General features: G+C 43.9%; 1 protein-coding gene across 4 annotated transcripts in view; it reads left to right on the top strand.

The window, feature by feature from the left end:
• Positions 1-21,045, top strand: part of mib2 (MIB E3 ubiquitin protein ligase 2) — a 231,864-nt gene that overhangs the window by 5,578 nt on the left and 205,241 nt on the right. For 3 of the 4 annotated variants that reach the window (XM_063033209.1, XM_063033206.1, XM_063033204.1), the window contains exon 2: positions 14,139-14,316. The gene's annotated coding sequence lies outside the window, so the exon portion shown is untranslated. Of the gene's footprint in view, positions 1-379; positions 704-14,138; positions 14,317-21,045 lie in introns of all 4 variants that reach the window. The other variant, XM_063033205.1, reaches the window with a different exon arrangement.

Below are 21,045 nucleotides of genomic sequence, written 5' to 3'. Positions count from 1 at the left end.
ACACTACCGCACTGCGCCAACCACGTTGGGTGATTGGCTGTGTCTGTGTCTCTCCAACACACTGATGTTCTCTGCAAAAATAGACATATTCTAAACTAACACAAAATGCTGGATGAAATCAGCAGGTCAGGTAGCATCTATGGAACTGAATAAGTGGTCGCTGTTTCGGGCCGAGACTCTCCAGGACTGAACTGTTGAATATTCACACAATGTATAGGAATATTAAAATCAGTTGATTTGTTTATGCCTATGCCCTCGTCCACCCTGGGCGGGGAATCTACCATGTCTATACCTCTTGTGATTTTATATATGTTTGCCCTTCAGCATCTGCAGTATCTCTTGTGTTTATAATTAAAATTTGTTCAATTTCCTCTTACAGTTAATACTCTCTAATCCAAGCAGTGTCCTGCTGAACCTGTTCTGCACCCTCTCCAAAGCCGCCTCCTCTTTCCTGTAATGGGGAGCCAGAACTGCACACACAAATCCAAATATGGCTGAAGCAAAGTTTTATACAATCGCAACGTGACCTTCCAGTTTCTATACTCGGTGCAGGAGCTGATCTGTGCACCTTCTTTACCTCATTGCTGTTCTCTGCCCACGATCCCTCAGTACATCCGTGCCCTCAACGATCTGAAGGAGGTGCAATATAGAACAATACCACACAGAAGCAGATCCTTTGGCCCACAATGTTGTGTGGAACCAAGTAAGTCAATAATCAAATAGCCAACTAAACTAATCCCTCCTGCCTACACAATGTCCGTATCCCTCCATTTTCCTCACATTAAATATCACTTAAATATCCCTAACATATCTGTCTCTGTCACCACCCAAGCATCCTCCACTCTCTGTGTTTAAAAAAAATAATAATTGCCCCTCACATCTTTAAAATTAACCCCTCTCACCTTTAATGCATGCCCTGGTCTTGGAAATTTCAACACTGTGACTGCAATGCTGTCTGTCTACTTCATCTATGCTTCTCATAATCGTACATCGCAAAGGGTCAGACCCTCCCCGACATCACAAAGGATCAGACCCCCCCCGACATCGCAAAGGGTCAGACCCCCACCGATATCGCAAAGGGTCAGACCTCCCCCGACATCGCAAAGGATCAGACCCCCCCGACATCGAAAAGGGTCAGACCCCCCCCCGACATCGTAAAGGGTCAGACCCCCACCCTGACATTGCAAAGGGTCAGACCCCCCCCCCCGGACATCGCAAAGGGTCAGACCCCCCCCAATATCGCAAAGGGTCCGACCCCCCCCCGACATTGCAAAGGGTCAGACCCCCTCCCGACATTGCAAAGGGTCAGACCCCCTCCCGACATTGCAAAGGGTCAGACCCCCCCCGACATCGCAAAGGGTCAGACACCCCCCAGACATCGCAAAGGGTCAGACACCCCCCCCGACATCGCAAAGTGTCAGACCCCCCCGACATCGCAAAGGGTCAGAACTCCCCCCCCCGACATCGCAAAGGGTCAGAACCCCCCCCCCCCCGACATCGCAAAGGGTCAGAACCCCCCCCCAACATCGCAATGGGTCAGACCCCCCCCCCGACATTGCAAAGGGTCAGACCCCTCCCGACATCGCAAAGGTTCGGAACCCTCCTGACATCGCAAAGGGTCGGAACCCCCCCCCCCGACATCACAAAGGGTCGAACCCCCCCCTCGACGTCGCAAAGGGTCGGACCTCCCCCAACATTGCAAAGAGTCAGAGCCCCACCCTTCCGACAGTGCAAAATGTTTGCCCCTATTTATTCTTCCCTCTTCACCCTCTTCTGACCATCTTGTCTCATTTTTCAACTCTGCATTCAATGTTTACAGCTCCTGCTTTCCAAAGTTTAATGTAAATTTATTATCAAAGTGCTTGTATGTCACTGTATATAATCCTGGCATTTATTTTTGTGGGCATTCACTGTAAACACGAGAAACACAATAGAATCAATGAAAGACCACACCCAACAGGACAGACAGCAACCAATATATAAAAAACAACAAACTGCAAATACAAAAAGAAAGAAAATAATAAAAAATAAGAAATAAATATTGAGAACATTAGATGAAACGTCTTTGAAAGTGAGTCCATAGGGTGAGGGAACAGTTACTCTGGCTCTGTTCCACGTTCCACCTGTTCTTTTTCCATAGCTTGTGTGAACAAAGGAAATTCTTCTTCCTCACCTCCCCCATTGACCAGATGACCACACATTCAGCTCATTCCCAAGGCAACTGTGGCTGTGCCCTTGGAGAGATCCCTTTCCCCTTCCACTCTCCCCCTGGATACGTACTGACATCACACTTCCTGTGGTCTGATCGTAGTCAGTGAGATGCTGTTAGCCACGTTTATTCAGACAATGCTGATTTAATTCTTGGTTGCATTCGAAATGCTTACAGCAGATTACCTAAGATGCAGTGAAGATATTTTCAGTGTGGAGATTGTTTGGTAAAAACTCCCCATGGTAACATTTGGTCATATTTCAGTGCCCACAGAAGTTTGTATCTGAACTTCTTTGGAAGGCAACCTTCTGTCTCTTCAGAATAATGGGCCTTCACAACTCGGGTTCAAGTTCATTGACACCTGACTGTATATAGGTACAACCAAATGAAACAACATTCCTCTGGACCATGATGCAGCCACAAAACATGTATCTCACAGAGCACAGAAACCAAATTATTGCCACAAGTTAATAAAATATAATTCAAAGTGCATGTGAAGTATGTAGCACAGGTAAGCAGTAAGCAGTTTGCTGTCCTAGTGACAAGACATCAGTGGTCATGGTTCAATAACCTGATTTCCCCTTTTTTTGCTTCATGGTTCCAAAAATAACTTTCTCAGCTGTGGAAGTGGATAAAGATTTGTTCAAACTTCAGTGTACAGGAATAAAGCCATCAATCCGACCCCCCCAAACGTGTATGGGACAGGGACGCCACCAGTCCCTCCCATGCTCCTGAACAGATGCCTTAATGATTGTCCAGTTACCTGACTGTTGAAAGAGCCCAGGGAACTGGAAGAGACCCGTGTTATTTATACAGTGACAACCACCTCCCCCTTCTAAAATGCTGACTGGTTCAGTTGCATATTTCTGTCATGGATTCATAAGGAAGTACAGCACAGAAACAGGTCCTTCGGCCTATCTACTCCATGCCGAAACTATTTAAACTGCCTACTCCTATCAGCCCTCCACATCCCTAACATTCAAACTTCTCTTAAATGTTGAAAATTGAGCTTGCGCAGGCAGCTCATTTCACACTCTCAGGACCTTCTGAGTGAAGAAGTTTCCCCTCTTTTTCCTCTTAAATTTCTCACCTTTCACCCCCAACCCATGACTTCTGGTTGTAGTCCCGCCCGACCTCAGTGGAAAAAGCCTGCTTGCATTTACCCTATCTATACCCTTCATAATTTTGTATACCTCTATCAAATCTCCTCTCAATCTCCTACGTTCTAAGGAATATAATCCTAACCTATTCAATCACCCAGACTTGGCAACATCTTTGTAAATTTTCTCTGTTATCTTTCAAACTTATTTACCTCTTAGGCCTTACCAATATTTTATACAACTTCAACATAACATCCCATCTCCTGTACTCAATACATTGACTTATGAAGGCTAATATGCCAAAAGCTGGTACCACTTCCAACAAATTATGGACTTGTACTCCCAGATCCCTTTGTTTTATCACACTCCTCAGCGTTCTACTGTTCACTATGTAAGATTTATCTTGGTTAGTCCTACTGAAGCGCAGAACGTCACACTTGTCTGCATTAAATTCCATCTGACATTTTTTCAGCCCATTTTTCCAGCTGATGTAGATCTGTAAGCCATGATAACCTTCATCTCTGTCCACTACACTCTCAATCTTGGAGTCACCCACGAATTTGCTGATCTAGTCAACATCACATTATCATTCAGATCTTTGATGTAGATGACAAACAACAAAGGACCCAGCAACGATTCCTGTGGCACAGCACTAGTCACAGGCCAATAGTCAGAGAGGCAACCCTCTACTACCACTCTCTGGCTTCTCCCACAATGTCGATGTCTAATTCAATTTACTACCTCACCTTGACTGCTGAGCAACTGAACCTTCCTGACCAGCCTCCCATGCAGAACGTTGTCAAATACCTTGCTTAAGTACATGTAGAAACATCCACCACCTTGCCTTCATCCACTCTCCTGGTAACTTGGGCATTTTGTTGTTGAAAAATTAAGCTCTTTCATCATCCCTGTGACTAAAGTAATGTTTTCAGGTTTGATAATTACATTCTGATAATGCAGGGCTGCTTTGACCTCTTTGGAGCAATGTCAAAGTAAATTTAATTTCAAAGTACGTATATGTCACCATTTTCTTGTGGGCATTTACAGGAAAATAAATGCAATAGAATTTATGATAAAGATGGACAAACAAGCAATCTTCCAAAGAAGACAAATCGTGCGAAATACAAAATACTGAGAACATAAGTTGTAGAGTCCTTGAAAGCGAGTCTGTAGATTGTGGAATCTGTTTAGTGTTGAGGTGAATGAAGTCATTCATGCTGTTTCAGGAGCCTGATGGTTGAAGGGGAACTTCTTGAACCTGGTGGTGTGGGATCTAAGGTTTCTGCATCTCCTGCCCGATGGTAGTAGTGCAAGGAGTGCTTGGCCTAGATGCTGGATTGTGAAGGTCCTCGAATGGTGTTTCCATGCCAGGCTGTGATGCAACCAGTCAGGATAATGAGCGCGGAGCAGATGGGAATCAAGGATGTGATGTTAATGCAGGAACTGAAGCAAAAGTTGGAGTGAACTCACTCAACAGCAGAGCAGGGATGAGGCTTGGACTGTTTTTCTGTCCCTTCATTTCACCAGTGAAGCTGTGTGTTTATAAATTATGTGTACAGTGTTAATTAATTTACACACATCCAAAACTTTTCATGTAAATCATTACTTAACCTTTAAAAAACAGTTGAAAGATTGAAAACCATCCATGTGACTTGATTATAGTTCTTACTCCGTTTTCTAAAATTGAACCGTAGAATATGTTGGTTAATTGGGAAGTCAGGAACAGGAAGGGAGCAGTTATTCTACTGGTGTTATTCTACTAGTTGGAGACCAGAATGTATCAAAGTTCTGTTTGGTTGCTGAGATCCCTTCATGGAGTCATCTTGGTTCTAAGAGCTGTAACAGCCAATTTCTGCGCAGCGCCTCCCACCATCAAAAGCAACTATTCCCGTGGTGTGGTTTGAAAAATGGGAGTTACCCAGAAGATCCAGTTTTTTGACGGTGAATCAGAGGATCCATTGCCAGCAGACAAGGTCAAGCCCTTGTCCACATTTCAGAGTTGCTCTTGAGTGTTACCTTAGAATGCGGGCAAGTCTCTGGAGTGGATCTAGGACCAACGCTTGATCATGTAATCAGAGGACCAGTGCATCTTTAATCTCCTCCCTCAGCTCATGAAGATGTAAACCTCAGATTCAGCCAGTGGCGTTAGTCTAGGGAAGACGGTCTCTGGCCCTGCCAAACGTGTGGAACCTGAGGTGCAAAACCTCCTGTTTGTGTGGACGCTGCGTGATGTGTTCACCTGTTACAAATCAGTACCATGAAATAATAGAGAGTACACCATATGCAATTAAATGATCTAGTTCTTTAATTCTTAATTTGACTAAAGGTCATTGCTGTCTTGAGGAAAATTAAAGTGGATAAATCCCCGGGACCTGACAGGGTATTCCCTCGGACCTTGAAGGAGACTAGTGTTGAAATTGCAGGGGCCCTGGCAGAAATATTTAAAATGTCGCTGTCTACAGGTGAGGTGCCGGAGGATTGGAGAGTGGCTCATGTTGTTGCGTTGTTTAAAAAAGGATCGAAAAGTAATCCGGGAAATTATAGGCCGGTAAGTTTAATGTCGGTAGTAGGTAAGTTATTGGAGGGAGTACTAAGAGACAGAATCTACAAGCATTTAGATAGACAGGGACTTATTAGGGAGAGTCAACATGGCTTTGTGTGTGGTAGGTCATGTTTGACCAATCTATTGGATTTTTCGAGGAGGTTACTAGGAAAGTGGATGAAGGGAAGGCAGTGGATATTGTCTACATGGATTTCAGTAAGGCTTTTGACAAGGTCCCGCATGGGAGGTTAGTTAGGAAAATTCAGTCACTAGGTATACATGGAGAGGTGGTAAATTGGATTAGGCATTGGCTCAATGGAAGAAGCCAAAGAGAATTGCTTCTCCAAGTGGAGGCCTGTGACTAGTGGTGTCCCACAGGGATCACTGCTGGGTCCATTGTTATTTGTCATCTATATCAATGATCTGGATGATAACGTGGTAAATTGGATCAGCAAATTTGCTGATGATACAAAGATTGGAGGTGTAGTAGACAGTCAGGAAGGTTTTCAGAGCCTGCAGAGGGACTTGGACCAGCTGGAAAAATGGGCTGAAAAATGGCAGACGGAGTTTAATACAGACAAGTGTGAGGTATTGCACGTTGGAAGGACAAACCAACGTAGAACATACAGGGTTAATGGTAAGGCACTGAGGAGTGCAGTGGAACAGAGGGATCTGGGAATACAGATACAAAATTCCCTAAAAGTGGTGTCGCAGGTAGATAGGGTCGTAAAGAGAGCTTTTGGTACATTGGGCTTTATTAATCAAATTATTGAGTATAAGAGCTGGAATGTTATGATGAGGTTGTATAAGGCATTGGTGAGGCCGAATCTGGAGTATTGTGTTCAGTTTTGGTCACCAAGTTACAGGAAGGATATAAATAAGGTTGAAAGAGTGCAGAGAAGGTTTACAAGGATGTTGCCGGGACTTGAGAAACTCCGTTACAGAGGAAGGTTGAATAGGTTAGGACTTTATTCCTTGGAGCATAGAAGAATGAGGGAGATTTGATAGAGGTGTATAAAATTATGATGGGTATAGATAGAGTGAATGCAAGTAGGCTTTTTCCACTGAGGCAAGGGGAGAAAAAAACCAGAGGACATGGGTTAAGAGTGAGGGGGGAAAAGTTTAAAGGGAACATTAGGGGGGGCTTCTTCACACAGAGAGTGGTGGGAGTATGGAATGAGCTGCCAGACGAGGTGGTAAATGCGGGTTCTTTTTTAACATTTAAGAATAAAATGGACAGATACATGGATGGGAGGTGTATGGAGGGATATGGTCCGTGTGCAGGTCAGTGGGACTAGGCAGAAAATGGTTCGGCACAGGGCCAAAAGGCCTGTTTCTGTGCTGTAGTTTCTATGGTTCTATAGGCCCCCTTGTAGCAGCAGAGATACCGAGGAGCAGATTGGGAGGCAGATTTTGGAAAGGTGCCAAAATAACAGGGTTGTTATCATGGGTGACTTTAACTTACCTGATATTGATTGGCAGCTGATTAGTTCCCATGGTTTAGAAGGGGCAGAGTTTGTTAAGTGTGTCCAGGACGGATTCCTGTCGCAGTATGTTGACAGGCCGACTAGGGGGAATGCCATACTACATCTAGTATTAGGTAACGAACCGGGTCAGGTCACAGATCTCTCAGTGGGTGTGCATCTGGGGGACAGTGAGCACCACTCCATGGCCTTTAGCATTATCATGGGAAAGGATAGAATCAGAGAGGACAGGAAAATTTTTAATTGGGGAAGGGCAAATTATGAGGCCATAAGGCTAGAACTTGCAGGTGTGAATTGGGATGATGTTTTTGCAGGAAAATGTACTATGGACATGTGGTCGAAGTTTAGAGATCTCTTGCAGGATGTTAGTGATAAATTTGTCCTGGTGAGGAACATAAAGAATGGTAGGGTGAAGGAACCATGGGTGACAAGTGAGGTGGAAAATCTAGTCAGGTGGAAGAAGGCAGCATACATGAGGTTTAGGAAGCAGGGATCAGATGGGTCTATTGAGGAATATAGGGAAGCAAGAAAGGAGCTTAAGAAGGAGCTGAGAAGAGCAAGAAGGGGGCATGAGAAGGCCTTGGCGAGTAGGGTAAAGGAAAACCCCAAGGCATTCTTCAATTATGTGAAGAAAGAAAGGATGACAGGAGTGAAGGTAGGACCGATTAGAGATAAAGGTGGGAAGATGTGCCTGGAGGCTGTGGAAGTGAGCGAGGTCCTCAAAGAATACTTCTCTTTGGTATTCACCAATGAGAGGGAACTTGATGACAGTGAGGACAATATGAGTGAGGTTGATATTCTGGAGCATGTTGATATTAAGGGAGAGGAGGTGTTGGAGTTGTTAAAATACATTAGGACGGATAAGTCCCAGGGGCCTGACGGAATATTTCCCAGGCTGCTCCACGAGGCGAGGGAAGAGATTGCTGAGCCTCTGGCTAGGATCTTTATGTCCTCATTGTCCATGGGAATGGTATCAGAGGATTGGAGGGAGGCAAATGTTGTCTCCTTGTTCAAAAAAGGTAGTAGGGATAGTCCGAGTAATTATAGACCAGTGAGCCTTACGTCTGTGGTGAGAAAGCTGTTAGAAAAGATTCTTAGAGATAGGATCTATGGGCATTTAGAGAATCATGGTCTAATCAGGGACAGTCAGCATGGCTTTGTGAAGGGCAGATCGTGTCTAACAAGCCTGATAGAGTTCTTTGAGGAGGTGACCAGGCATATAGATGAGGGTAGTGCAGTGGATGTGATCTACATGGATTTTAGTGACAAGATTCCACACGGTAGGCTTATTCAGAAAGTCAGAAGGCATGGGATCCAGGGAAGTTTGGCCAGGTGGATTCAGAATTGGCTTGCCTGCAGAAAGCAGAGGGTGGTGGTGGAGGGAGTACATTCAGATTGGAGGATTGTGACTAGTGGTGTCCCACAAGGATTGGTTCTGGGACCTCTACTTTTCATGATTTTTATTAACGACCTGGATGTGGGGGTAGAAGGGTGGGTTGGCAAGTTTTCAGATGACACAAAGGTTGGTGGTGTTGTGGATAGTGTAGAGGATTGTCGAAGATTGCAGAGAGACATTGATAGGATGCAGAAGTGTGCTGAGAAGTGGCAGATGGAGTTCAACCCGGAGAAGTGTGAGGTGGTACACTTTGGAAGGGCAAACTCTCAGGCAGACTACAAAGTAAATGGCAGGATACTTAGTAGTGTGGAGGAGCAGAGGGATCTGGAGGTACATGTTCACAGATCCCTGAAAGTTGCCTCACAGTTAGGTAGGGAAGTTAAGAAAGCTTATGGGGTGTTAGCTTTCATAAGTCGAGGGATAGAGTGTAAGAGTCACGAGGTAATGATGCAGCTTTATAAAACTCTGGTTAGGCCACACTTGGAGTACTGTGTCCAGTTCTGGTCGCCTCACTATAGGAAGGATGTGGAAGCATTGGAAAGGGTGCAGAGGAGATTTACCAGGATGCTGCCTGGATTAGAGAGTATGCATTATGATCAGAGATTAAGGGAGCTAGGGCTTTACTCTTTGGAAAGGAGGAGGATGAGAGGAGATATGATAGAGGTATACAAGATACTAAGAGGAATTGATAGAGTGGATAGCCAGCACCTCTTTCCCAGGGCACCACTGCTCAATACAAGAGGACATGGCTTTGAGGTAAGGGATGGGAAGTTCAAGGGGGATATTAGAGGAAGGTTTTTTACTCAGAGAGTGGTTGGTGCGTGGAATGCACTGCCTGAGTCAGTGGTGGAGGCAGATACACTAGTGAAGTTTAAGAGACTACTAGACAGGTATATGGAGGAATTTAAGGTGGTGGGGTTATATGGGAGGCAGGGTTTGAGGGTCGGCACAACATTGTGGGCCAAAGGGCCTGTACTGTGCTGTACTATTCTATGTTCTATCTTGCACACCCAAGGAAGATGTGCCTGGATTGTCTGCATCCATCCAGGAGAGCAGAACCTTGTGGTCTTGAGCATTCCCAGGGAGGGCTGGCTAGATTGTTGTGCTCTGGGTCTCAGCTATGAGCTGTGAACTGACAACCTCCTGACCCAAAGCTGGCAAAGCCAGAGTGAAGGTGCTTGCCACTAAGAATTTTCATATAAAATATGAATCAGGTATGGAAGTAGGTAATTCCAGTTCCTCAAGCATGCTCCATCATTTAAAAAGATCAGCTATGCACTCCATTGTCCACACAGTAACCTTGCTCAGGACGGATCCGTCTATCTCTGCCCTGAAGTTTAAAGACTTTGCTCTCAATGGCTAAGTCCTCCTTTGTGGGAGAAGCCAGAGAGTGGTAGTAGATGATTGCCTCTCTGACTGGCCGAAGAGCCTGTTTCTATGCTGTATTTGTCTCTGACTCTACTCTATGCTATGAAAGAATATGAATTCAAAATTTGACTCCAGAAATATCTAGTGTCATCATCAAGTTTGGTAACCATGCCAACCTGTTACCTCCCACGCCATGAGCTTTTATATTTGACAAAAAACTTTTGATGTGGCACATCATTGAATTCCTTTTGAAAATCTGCTGGTTCCCCTTTATCTACATCTCAGGTCAGACATCCTTAGAGTTACACAGCATGGTACAGTCGCTTTGACTCATCTCATCCCTGCCAACTAAATTGCTTATTTGCCTGGGTTTGGTCCGACCCTCTAAACTGTTCTGATGTATGTACCTGTTCAAGTGTCTTTTAAATGTTGGAATTCCTGGTGTAAGTTATGCATAATTTATGCTAAGTTATGCTTGTCCTCGTTTTTATACTGTGCTGCTGCATAAAGCAAATTTTTAATGGCATTTGTACACTGTATATATCCCCGTGACAGCAATCAGCTTGAACTTTCCTGCCTCTACCACTTCTAACTGCTCATTCCATACACACCGACCTCTGAGTGGAAAAAGTTACCTCTCAGGTCCTCTTTTAAATATTTCCCCTTTCAACTTAAACCCGTGTCCTCTAGTTTTGGTCTCCCTTCGCCAGGGAAGAAACTGTGACTTCAAAGAGCTTCAGGACATTGATCAACATAACTTCCCTTTCATAAAACCAAATTGACTTTGCCTGATTGCCTTATTTTTTTTTCAAATTCCATAACTTACCTTGGAACTACTAATATTTTTCTGTGACTGATCTTTAAATAATTGGCTCTATGTTTCCAACACTCTTCAATAAATTAGGTAGTTACAGTTGCCTTCATCCAGTCTAATCAAGTCTTCTTTGGATTTGGGGAATTTTGGAAAATTAGAATTAATTCACCAGCTATATCAGAGACTACTTTTTTTGAAAGCACGGTGGTCCATCAGAATCCTGGGACATCAGCAGGCAGATCCAACAATTTTTCTCAGTACCACTATCCTGGGGATTGTGATTTTCGTAAGCTCCCCCTCTCGTCCAATACCGGATTTATAGCAGCTTCTGGCGTACTGGCTGTGTCTGTATTCTACGGCCCGTGTCTTTTAGATTAGATTAGACTCAACTTGATTGTCATTGTGCTGAGTACAGATACAAAGCCAATGAAATGCAGTTAGCATCTAACCAGAAATGCAAAGAATAGTGTTATTTACAAAATAACTGCGAATAAAAAGTAAGTCCTACAGCACACAAATATAAAAGTACTGAGACAGTACAATACGGATGCAATACTGCTTAGAGCTGTGATGTGAGGTTCAGCAGGGTCACAGCCTCAGGGAAGAAGCTCTTTCTGTGCCTGCTGGTGCAGGAGCGGAGGCTCCTGTAGCGCCTAGCGGATGGGAGGAGAGTAAAAAGTCCATGGTTAGGATGAGATGCATCCTTGATAATGCTTTTCACGCTGCATTGCATGTTTAACTCATCTGCCATTTTCTTGTTTCCACACCTGATGTCTATAGGAACATTTTTTAAAAACTCTAGATGCTGGAAGTTCAAGTAAAGTCTTAAGATAGAAATAGAAGTTTTCTAAAATAGAAAATGCTGGAGATCCTGGTTAGATTATATCCGTAGTTAGAAAAATAGAGATGTTTCCCCACAGATATGAAGGAGGCAATAGAAGTTCGTAAAGATTCAGGGAGGGTGAGGGTGAGGGAGAGGGATCTGGTCAATGGAAACAGTTTGAGAGCGTGAACACAGGCAAAAGAATGTAGGCATTATAGAGTGTAGTGCAGAACATCGTGCCCAGGGGAGTATCCTTCAGGTAATTAACCTTCTCTTCCCCACTCTGGCCTCTTAACCTCTCCTCTTTTATTCTGGCGTCCTCCCCCTTCCTTTCCAATCCTGATAAAGGGTCTTGGCCCAAAACATTGACTGTACATTCATTTCCATAGATACTGCCTGACCTGCTGAGTTCCTCCAGCATTTTGTGTGTGTTGCTCTGGTAATTAACAATCTGTGGTGCCTTAAAAGAAGTGGCCCATGAGTTAGTCACTGAATTGGTTTTAATTTTCCAATATTCTTGATGTCTAGTGAAGGCTGTATTAGATTGGAAGGAGACAAACTTAACTAATTTATTAAAAAGGGAGGGAAACAGGGTAGAAAACTACAGCCAATTAGCTTAATATTATCCACAGAAAATATTAGCACTTACAAGATATATTATAGCAGGGAAAATGAGGGGAAAACAATTACACTGAGCCAGTGCCACATAGACAACTGAGAAATCACATTACCTGAAGTTGTGGAATTCAGCCTCCTCTGAACTTCTCCCCTCTCAACTTAAAACTGCACCCTGTAGTACCTGACACGATCATCCTTTCAGATGGTGAGGAAGACCTAAAGAAAGTTTTTAACTTGATTCATCACATGTACATCAAAACATACAGTGAAATGTGTGGTTTGTGTCAAGTTCAAGTTTATAGTCATTCAACCATGCAGCTAAAGGAACCAATGTTTCTCAGGGACCAAGGTGCAAAACACAGTACATATATCACATACAGTGCATAAAATAATATTAACACATAAAGAAAAACTATTCTGTAGATATACAAGTTGTACAATGACCAACACAGTCCGAGGATAAGCTAGGGCTAGCTAACCGCTACTCTATCGTGCTTTATTAATGAGTCAAGGAGTACTTGCCTCATTAGTCAGAGCATAGCAGATAAGAACAGAGAGTATCTGGTCCATTTCATAAAACTTTGGTTCAGCCACTCTTGGAGAACAGTGCATAGCTCTTGTTGCTACTCCATGGGAAGGAGATGATTGGTTGCCACTCCATGGGAAGGAGAAATTGGTTGCCACTCCATGGGAAGGAGATGATTGGTTACCACACCACAAGGAGGAGATGATTGGTTGCCACAGCATGGGAAGGAGATGATTGGTTGGCACACCATGAGGAGGAGATGATTGGTTGCCACACCACGAGGAGGAGATGATTGGTTGCCACAGCATGGGAAGGAGATGATTGGTTGTCACACCATGAGGAGGAAATGATTGGTTGCCACACCATGGGGGGGGGGGAGATGATTGGTTGCCACACCATGGGGAGGAGATGATTGGTTGCCACACCATGAGGAGGAGATGATTGGTTGCCACACCATGCGAAGAAGATGAAGACTGTGCACAGTTCTAGTTACCACCATTTGAAGGAGATGATAGCACCGGATGTTGCCTGGGATGGAGTGTTTCATTGTTGAGGAGAGATCAGATAGGATGGGTTTATTTTCCTCGCAGCAGAGGAAACTGAGAGGATCCCAATTGAAATGTACAACATTATGAGGGGTATAGATTGAGTAGATAGTAATAAACTTTTCCCTCGGACAGAGGTGTCTGAAATGAGGGGACAGGTTTAGGGTTGGGAGTAAGAGTTTTAGAGGATATCTGAGGAAGGACCTTTCCACCCTGAGGGTTGTTGGAGTTTGGAATGTCTAAGACAGTGCTGGGGACAGCAGTTAACAAGAGTGTAGACAAGCACTTGAATCACCAAAGCAGAGAAGACTTCTGATCAAGTGCTGGTAGGTGGGTTCAGTGAAAATCAGTGGTTTCTAACTTGGGGTCCAAAGACCCCTCAGTTAGTGCTAGGGGTCCATGGCATAAACAAGGTTGGGAACTGGTGGTCAGGATGGATATGATGACATTGGGTGCTGTTTCTCTTCTCGAAGACCCTATGCTCACAAACGTAGGGCATATTTGAAGGGCCAGATAGCTGAATCCTGCCATTTCCATTGTTTCTATAGATCTGCTTTCATATCTGACAGAACGATAAGGTTATAGCGAGAAGGGCAGCATATTCTTAAGTTACTGTTGCTTTAACTGTGTGAGACCTCTGTTGGTTAATTAATTGTGGTGAGAATTTGACTGACTGTAGTACTTGGTGCTTGATGAGTTCTTTTCATTTGCAGGTGATATTGAGTAGAATCAGTAATTCCACTGGGTGCTTCTTGCTGACTGCTGAAGAACGGAATCCAGTTTGCTGTTGAACACTATACCTGTGTTTAATTGCTGCAAGCATCTTTTGTGTAACCCGCTGGAATAATGGATGTTCTTCCCGTTTGTTACCTCTTCACTGAACAGTACATGGTGAGTGTATTTATGTGTCAATGGCAAGTTCCTATAGGTTTGCATGCCGGTGTGCTAGACTAGAAAATTACATGTTTTATCATAATTGTGATTTGTTATTGAAAACGCTTGTTGTCAAAGTCATACATTGCTAAATTAAATTGGGTCTGAAACTTTCCATATATGCAGAAACAACGAAGACTAGTGTCACACACAAAGTGCTGGAGGAACTCAGCAGGTCAGGCAGCATCCAGAGAGAGGAATAAACAGTCAATGTTTTGGGCCTAGATCCTTCATCAGGACTGAAAAGGAAGGGAAGGAGGCAGATGCCAGAATAATAAGGTGGGGAGAGGGCATGTACAAGCTGGCAGGTGATAAAGAGACCAAGAGAGGGGGAATCAGAATCGGGTTTAATATCACTGGTGTATGTGGTGAAATTTATTGTTTTGTGGCAGCAGTATGTTCTAATGCATAATTACAGTATAAAAACTATAAATTACAATAAGTATATATAAAAAAGAAAATTCAATTAATAAGTATTCTAAAAAGAGGGGGAAATACTGAGGTAGTGTTCTTGGATTCATTGTCCATTCAGATATCCGATGGCAGAGGGGAAGAGGCTGAACCTGAAATGTTGAGTGTAGCTTCAGGCTCCTGTACCTCCTCCCTGATGGTAGCAATGAGAAGAAGGCATGTCCACGGTGATGGGGGTCATTCATGATGAATGCAGCCTTTTTGAGGCTGGGAGACTAGTGCCTATGATGGAGCTGGCAGAGTTTACAACTTTCTGCAGATTTTTCCAATCTGTGATGGCCCCTCCATACCAGATAGTGATGCAGCCAGTCAGAATGCTTTCCATGGTGCGTCTTTAGAAATTTGCGAGTGTCTTTGGTGACATACCAAGTCTCCTCATCCTCCCAGTGAAATATAGCCACTGTTGTGCTTTCTTTTAATTGCATCAATATATTCAGCTCAGGATAGATCCTCAGAGATGCTGATATGCAATTACTTGAAACTGCTCACCTTTTCTATTGCTGATCTGTGGATGAGGACTGGTGTGTGTCCCCTTGACGTCCCCTTCCTGAAGCAATGAGAGATTGAAGATGTCCTTGAACACTCTCGCCAGCTGGTTGGCACAGGTTTTCAGTGCTCTACCAGGTACACCATCAGGGCCTGCTGCTTTGCGAGGGTTCACCCTCTTGAAACACGTTCTGATGTCAGCCTCCGAGACAGAGATCAGAGGGTCACCAGATGCTTCAGGGATTTGCAGAAGTGTAGTTTTATCCTCCCTTTCAAAGCGTGCATAAAAGGCATTGAGTTCATCTGAGAGTGAAGCATCACAGACATTCATGATGTTAGGTTTCGCTTTGTAAGAAGTAATGGCCTGCAAAACCTACCAGAACTGACGTGCATCTAATTCCATCTGTAAGCTGAATCAAAATTGATTTTTCGCTCTTTAAATTGCCTTCCATAGGTTGTAACTGGATTTTTTGAATAGTTTGTATCACTGTTCTTGAATGCCTTCGATCTAGCCCCCAGCAGACTATGAATCTCGCATTCATCCATGGCTTTTAGTTTTGGCCTATCTGGTATGTTCTCAAAGGTACACACTCGTCCACGTAGGTCTTGATGAAGTTGGTGACAACTGTGGTGTATTCATTCAGACTCGAAGATGAATCCCTGGTTATTGTCCAGTCTACTAACTCAAAGCAGTCCTCCAAGTTCTTCTTTGCTTCCCTTGACCATAGCTTCACCAGGAGGGATGCATCATACTTGACCATACCTTCTTGGTCCTCACCAAGAGGGATCAATAGTACTTGATCATACCTTCTTATCTTCATCAAGAGGGATGAATCGTACTTGACCATACCTTCTTATCCTCATCAAGAGGGATCAATAGTACTTGACTGTACCTTCTTGGTCCTCACCAAGAGGGATGAATTGTACTTGATTCTGTAGTAAGATCCTGAAGATGTTAGAAATCTTCATTTTTTTTTATTCTTAAAATTTATTTTTATTTATTTATTAAATAAACACATTTATTAAATTTGTAGTCACTATTTGTTGACTCTTTAAATATACAACTTTTTGTATTTTCTATTTGTTGTATATTTTTAACCAGTCTCCTGGTAAATTGCCTTTTCTGACCTTGAAGTGGCCACGTTATCAGTTAGAGTATTCAGCAGCCCACATGTGGCTTTCTCTCATCTATTTTTGGATCTTTGCAGTGCAATGTCTGCCACATGGAGACAGCAGGATAATGTGACATTGCTGATTGCGTTGCATAATACTTTATCAAGGCTGAAGTTTTATGGTACCGGAATACTTTAATGTGACCTTCTTATGACAATTGGAGCATGATTAATTCTTTGTGCTTTTTTAGGGGGTTGAATTCTGTTTTGTGGATTTTTGGAAATGAGGCCTCTGTGATGTTTAGCGTTCTCTTGCATTGAAGTCCAAATTACAGAGTGGCAGCTGTGCTTTGGGCATTGCTGGAGGAAATGGTGATGAGTAGCTGATTTTATTGATATTAATATGCGGCAAGGTGAGGGTGAAGTTTGGTGTGTCAGTGAGGCAGGGATGTGTGGGAATTCTGGAAAGCAAGTTTTATTGAAGAAATGAAGTGGTGTTATGGTGTTATGGTGTGAAAGTGCTTTTGTATGTAGGGGACCAAGAACTGAAGAAAGTGGTGGTGCCAAGTTAAGGGAACAGTGGATGGGAAAGTGCAGGAAAATTGTTTGCTGTCATGGTAACTGCATTTTATTTAGTTAAACCTTGATTGTACTTTTTTCCCGGAACATCGGGAGCTGTGGGATGACCTGTTAGTTTACGAGAGGCGTAGATAGTCAGAATCCTTTTTTCCAAGGGCATTAATGTAAAAATGCCACAGGGCATAGGATTAAAATGGTGGGTGGTGGAAAAAAGCTTAATGAAGATTCAAGACTGCAGATGCTGGAATACGGAGTAACAAATTCAGCAGGTTGAGCAATTACTGTGGAGGGATATGGCAGCTTGATGTTTTAGGTCAAGACCCTTCTTGAGGACTGCAGGATGGGGAGAGAACTAGTATAGAGAGGTGAGGGGGAAGGGGAGGGGCAAGAACTGGCAGGTGATAGGTGGATCCAGGGAGGGGAGAGAGGTGATAGACAGATTCCTGAGTTTGCGAGATCAGAGATGTTCGTAATGTTGACAAGCCACCTCATGTTGGGAATAGTGAGCACAGTCTGTGGACTACATGGATTGATTGGAATGTTGTCCAACTCCAAGATAGGATTGTATTTCTTTCATTCTGAAATGTTGATTTTTCTGTACACTGTTATTTCAGTTCCACATTAGTGGTTTGGGGGAAACTTTAACGTATCTTTGAGAATTTTGTGGATGTGTCAATGTGTAAATATTGTAAAGTGTGGCTGGAGTGGTTTCGGTTTTGCACAGTTGGGTTGGGGAACATAAAAGATGCCAAATGTGAAAAGGATTAAACAAAGACTGAGAAAAGTGAAACACCTGGTTTGGCAAGAATCCAGGTATGTATATGTGGTTAATAATGTCAGACAATTAAAACCACGATATGCTGCAAATGCTCAGCAGGACAGGTGGCACCTGCGGCAAGAGAAATCCAGTTAGCCTTTCAGGGTGGCGTTTCTTCGTTGACTTGAAACTTTATTGACCTGCTTTTCTCACCTACTCGGTGAGTATTTCCAGCATTTTCTCTTTTATGCTTTTCCAATCATACAAAATAATATTTGATCCTAAAATAATTTAAAGTAGGATATTGTTTCTCAGTACAATATCGCTTACAGAAAGGAGCACAAATACATTTTCAATGTTAACTGTTCCCTGGGTCTCCTCTCCCTAACTGTTCCCATCTGCAACCCCAGCTCCTTCATTTGGTTCTGTGCTCCACCTTTTTCTCATATCTGATTCCTCCAACTTTCAGCCCTTTATTCTCTCCACCCAGCACTCCCCAGTCTCTGTCACTAATCCCACTCTCCCATATAAACCTGGATCCACCCATCACCTCCCAGTCTCTGTCTCTATTCCCACTTTCTCCTATACACCTGGATCCACCCATCACCTCCTAGCCTCTGTCACTAATCCCACTCTCCCCTCCACACCTGGATCCACCCATCACCTCCCAGTCTCTGTCTCTATTCCCACTTTCTCCTATAAACCTGGATCCAACCATCACCTCCCAGCCTCTGTCACTATTCCCATTCCCCCCTCCACACCTGGATCCAGGTTAACCTTTCAGAGGTGGTAACCCCTTCCTCTTCACCTTCTTGTACTGGCTTTCTCCCCAGTTTCAGTCTGTGGTGCCTGGCATCCATGTTAGTGCAATGGCTAGTGCGACACTATTGCAGCTCAGGGCACCGAAGTTCAGAGTTTAATTCTGCACCATCTGTAAGGAGTTTGTGCGTTCTCACTGTGACTGTGTGGATTTTCTCTGGGTGCTCCTGTTTCCTCCCCCAGTCCAAAGATGTACTGGGTAGTAGGTAGGCTAGGGTTAAATGGATGGGTTGCTGGGTGGTGTGGTTCGTTGGGCTGGAAGGGCCTCTTCCCTGTTGTATCTCTAAATAAATAAACAGACCTAAAAGACCTCCATAACTATTGTTTCTCTGGTATTTTGTTGTTTGCTGCAGATTCCAGCATCCACAGTCCTCTGTGTCTCCATTATATTTGTCTAAATGAAAGTAAAGTGTGTTCATTCATCCCAAGGTTGAGTAGTGCTTTGAACAGAAAGAAAGCTCTCCGTGCAAGTATGGTTCCATTTTTCTTCCAGCTAAAGTGGTAATTGCTGTAAGAGCTTGGTACCACTTTCCTCGAGGGTTAAATATTTAGTTAGTTTAACAATTTCATCTCAAAGTTTGTGAAGGAATGAGGGAAGAAATTTCAGCTGGCAGAATGGATGTGTGGAAATTGTTTATTTGGATTTTTGGAAGGCTTTTGACAATATGCCATCCATGAGGCTGCTTAACAAGATAAAAGCCTATGATATTACGGAAAGATACCAGCATGGATTGAAGATTGGCTGTTTGGCAAGTGGCCTTTTCTGGTTGGTCGCTGGTGACTTATGGTGTTCAGCAGGGGTCGGTGTTGAAAACGCTTCTTTTCCTATTATATATAAATGATTTGGATTACAGAATTGATAGCTTTATTGCCAAGTTTACAGATAATACCAACATAGGTGCAGGGGCAGGTAGTGTTGAGACGGCAGGGACGCCACACGGACAAATTGGAAGAATGGACAAAGATGTGGCAGATGGAATACAGTGAAGGAAAATGAATGGTCATGCACCTTGGTAGAAGGAATAAAGGCACAGACTATTTTCTAAACGGGGATAAATTCAAAAATTAGAGGTGCAAAGGGACTTTGGAGTCCTTGTACAGGATTCCCTGCAGGTTATCTTGCAGGTTGAGTCAGTAGTAAAGAAGACAATTTCAATGTTAGCATTCATTTCAAGAGGATTAAAATATAAAAGCAAGGATGTAATGTTGAGGCAATACATGCAAAGGAAGGAGCATTCCTTCCTCCACCGTCAACACTGCCATCACCCACATCTCTTTCATTTTCATCCTCACCTCATCCTCCCGCGGCCACACCAGGGGTAAAGTTCCTCTTGTCCTCACCTACCACCTAGCATCTGTGTCTAGCACATAATTCTCCATAACTTCTGCCCTTTCCAGCAGGATCCCACCACCAAGCACAACTTTCCCTCCTCCCCTCCTTCTGCTTTACACAATTCCCTTGTCCACTCATCCCTCCCATTAGTCTCTCGCCTGGCACTATACTTACAAGCGGAACAAATGTCATACTTGCCCCTATACCTCCTCCCTCACTACTATTTGAGGTTACACTTCACCTGCAAGTCTGTTGGAGTCATCTACTGTATCCAGTGCTCCTGGTGTGGTCTTCTGTACATCAGTGAGACCCGTAGATTGGGAGACCTGCTTTGCCAAGCACCTGTGCTCCGTCTCTCAGAAAAAGCAGGATCTCTGGTACCCACCCATTTTAATTCCAATTCCACTTCCCATTCCGACGTGTCAGTCCATGACCTCCTCTAATGCCGAGGCTTATGGGGCATGAGACCTCACTCAGGTTGGAGGAGCAACACCTTGTAATCCATCTGGGTAGCTTCCAACCTGATGGCATGAACATCGATTTCTCGAACTTCCAATAATTGCCCCACCCTTTCTCCTTCTCCATTCCCCATTCCTGTTTCCCTCTCTTTCCTAACGCCTTAGCCACCCATCACCTCCCTCTGGTGCTCCTCCCTCTTCCAGTTGTTCCATGGTCTTCTGTCCTCTCCTATCAGATTCCCTCTCCTCCAATCCTTTATCTCTTTCACCAATCAACTTCCCAGCTCTTTACTTCACTCCCCCTCCCCCCTCCTGGTTTCACCTATCATCTACCACTTTGTACTACTTCCTCCCCTCCCCTCACCCTACCTTCTTACTCTGACCACCTTCTCATCTTTTTTTCCAGTCCTGAAGAAGGGTCTGGGCCTGAAACGTCGACAGTTTACTCTTGTCCATAGATGCTGCCTGACCTGCTGGGTTCCTCCAGCATTTTGTGTGTGTTGCACTGGATTTCTAGCATCTGCAGATTTTCTCATGTATGTAATGCTGAGGCTTTATGGGACATTAGTCAGACCTCACCTGGAGTATTGTGAGCACTTTTGGGCCCCTTATTTAAGAGAGCATGTGCTGGCATTGTGGAGAGTCCAGAGGCGGTTCATGAGAATGATTCGG

The sequence above is a fragment of the Mobula hypostoma genome, chromosome 25, assembly GCF_963921235.1.
Source record: "Mobula hypostoma chromosome 25, sMobHyp1.1, whole genome shotgun sequence".
NCBI classification, from domain to species: domain Eukaryota; kingdom Metazoa; phylum Chordata; class Chondrichthyes; order Myliobatiformes; family Myliobatidae; genus Mobula; species Mobula hypostoma.
The sequence above is the reverse complement of the archived record's forward strand: the minus strand, read 5'-3'. Positions and strand labels throughout refer to the sequence as shown.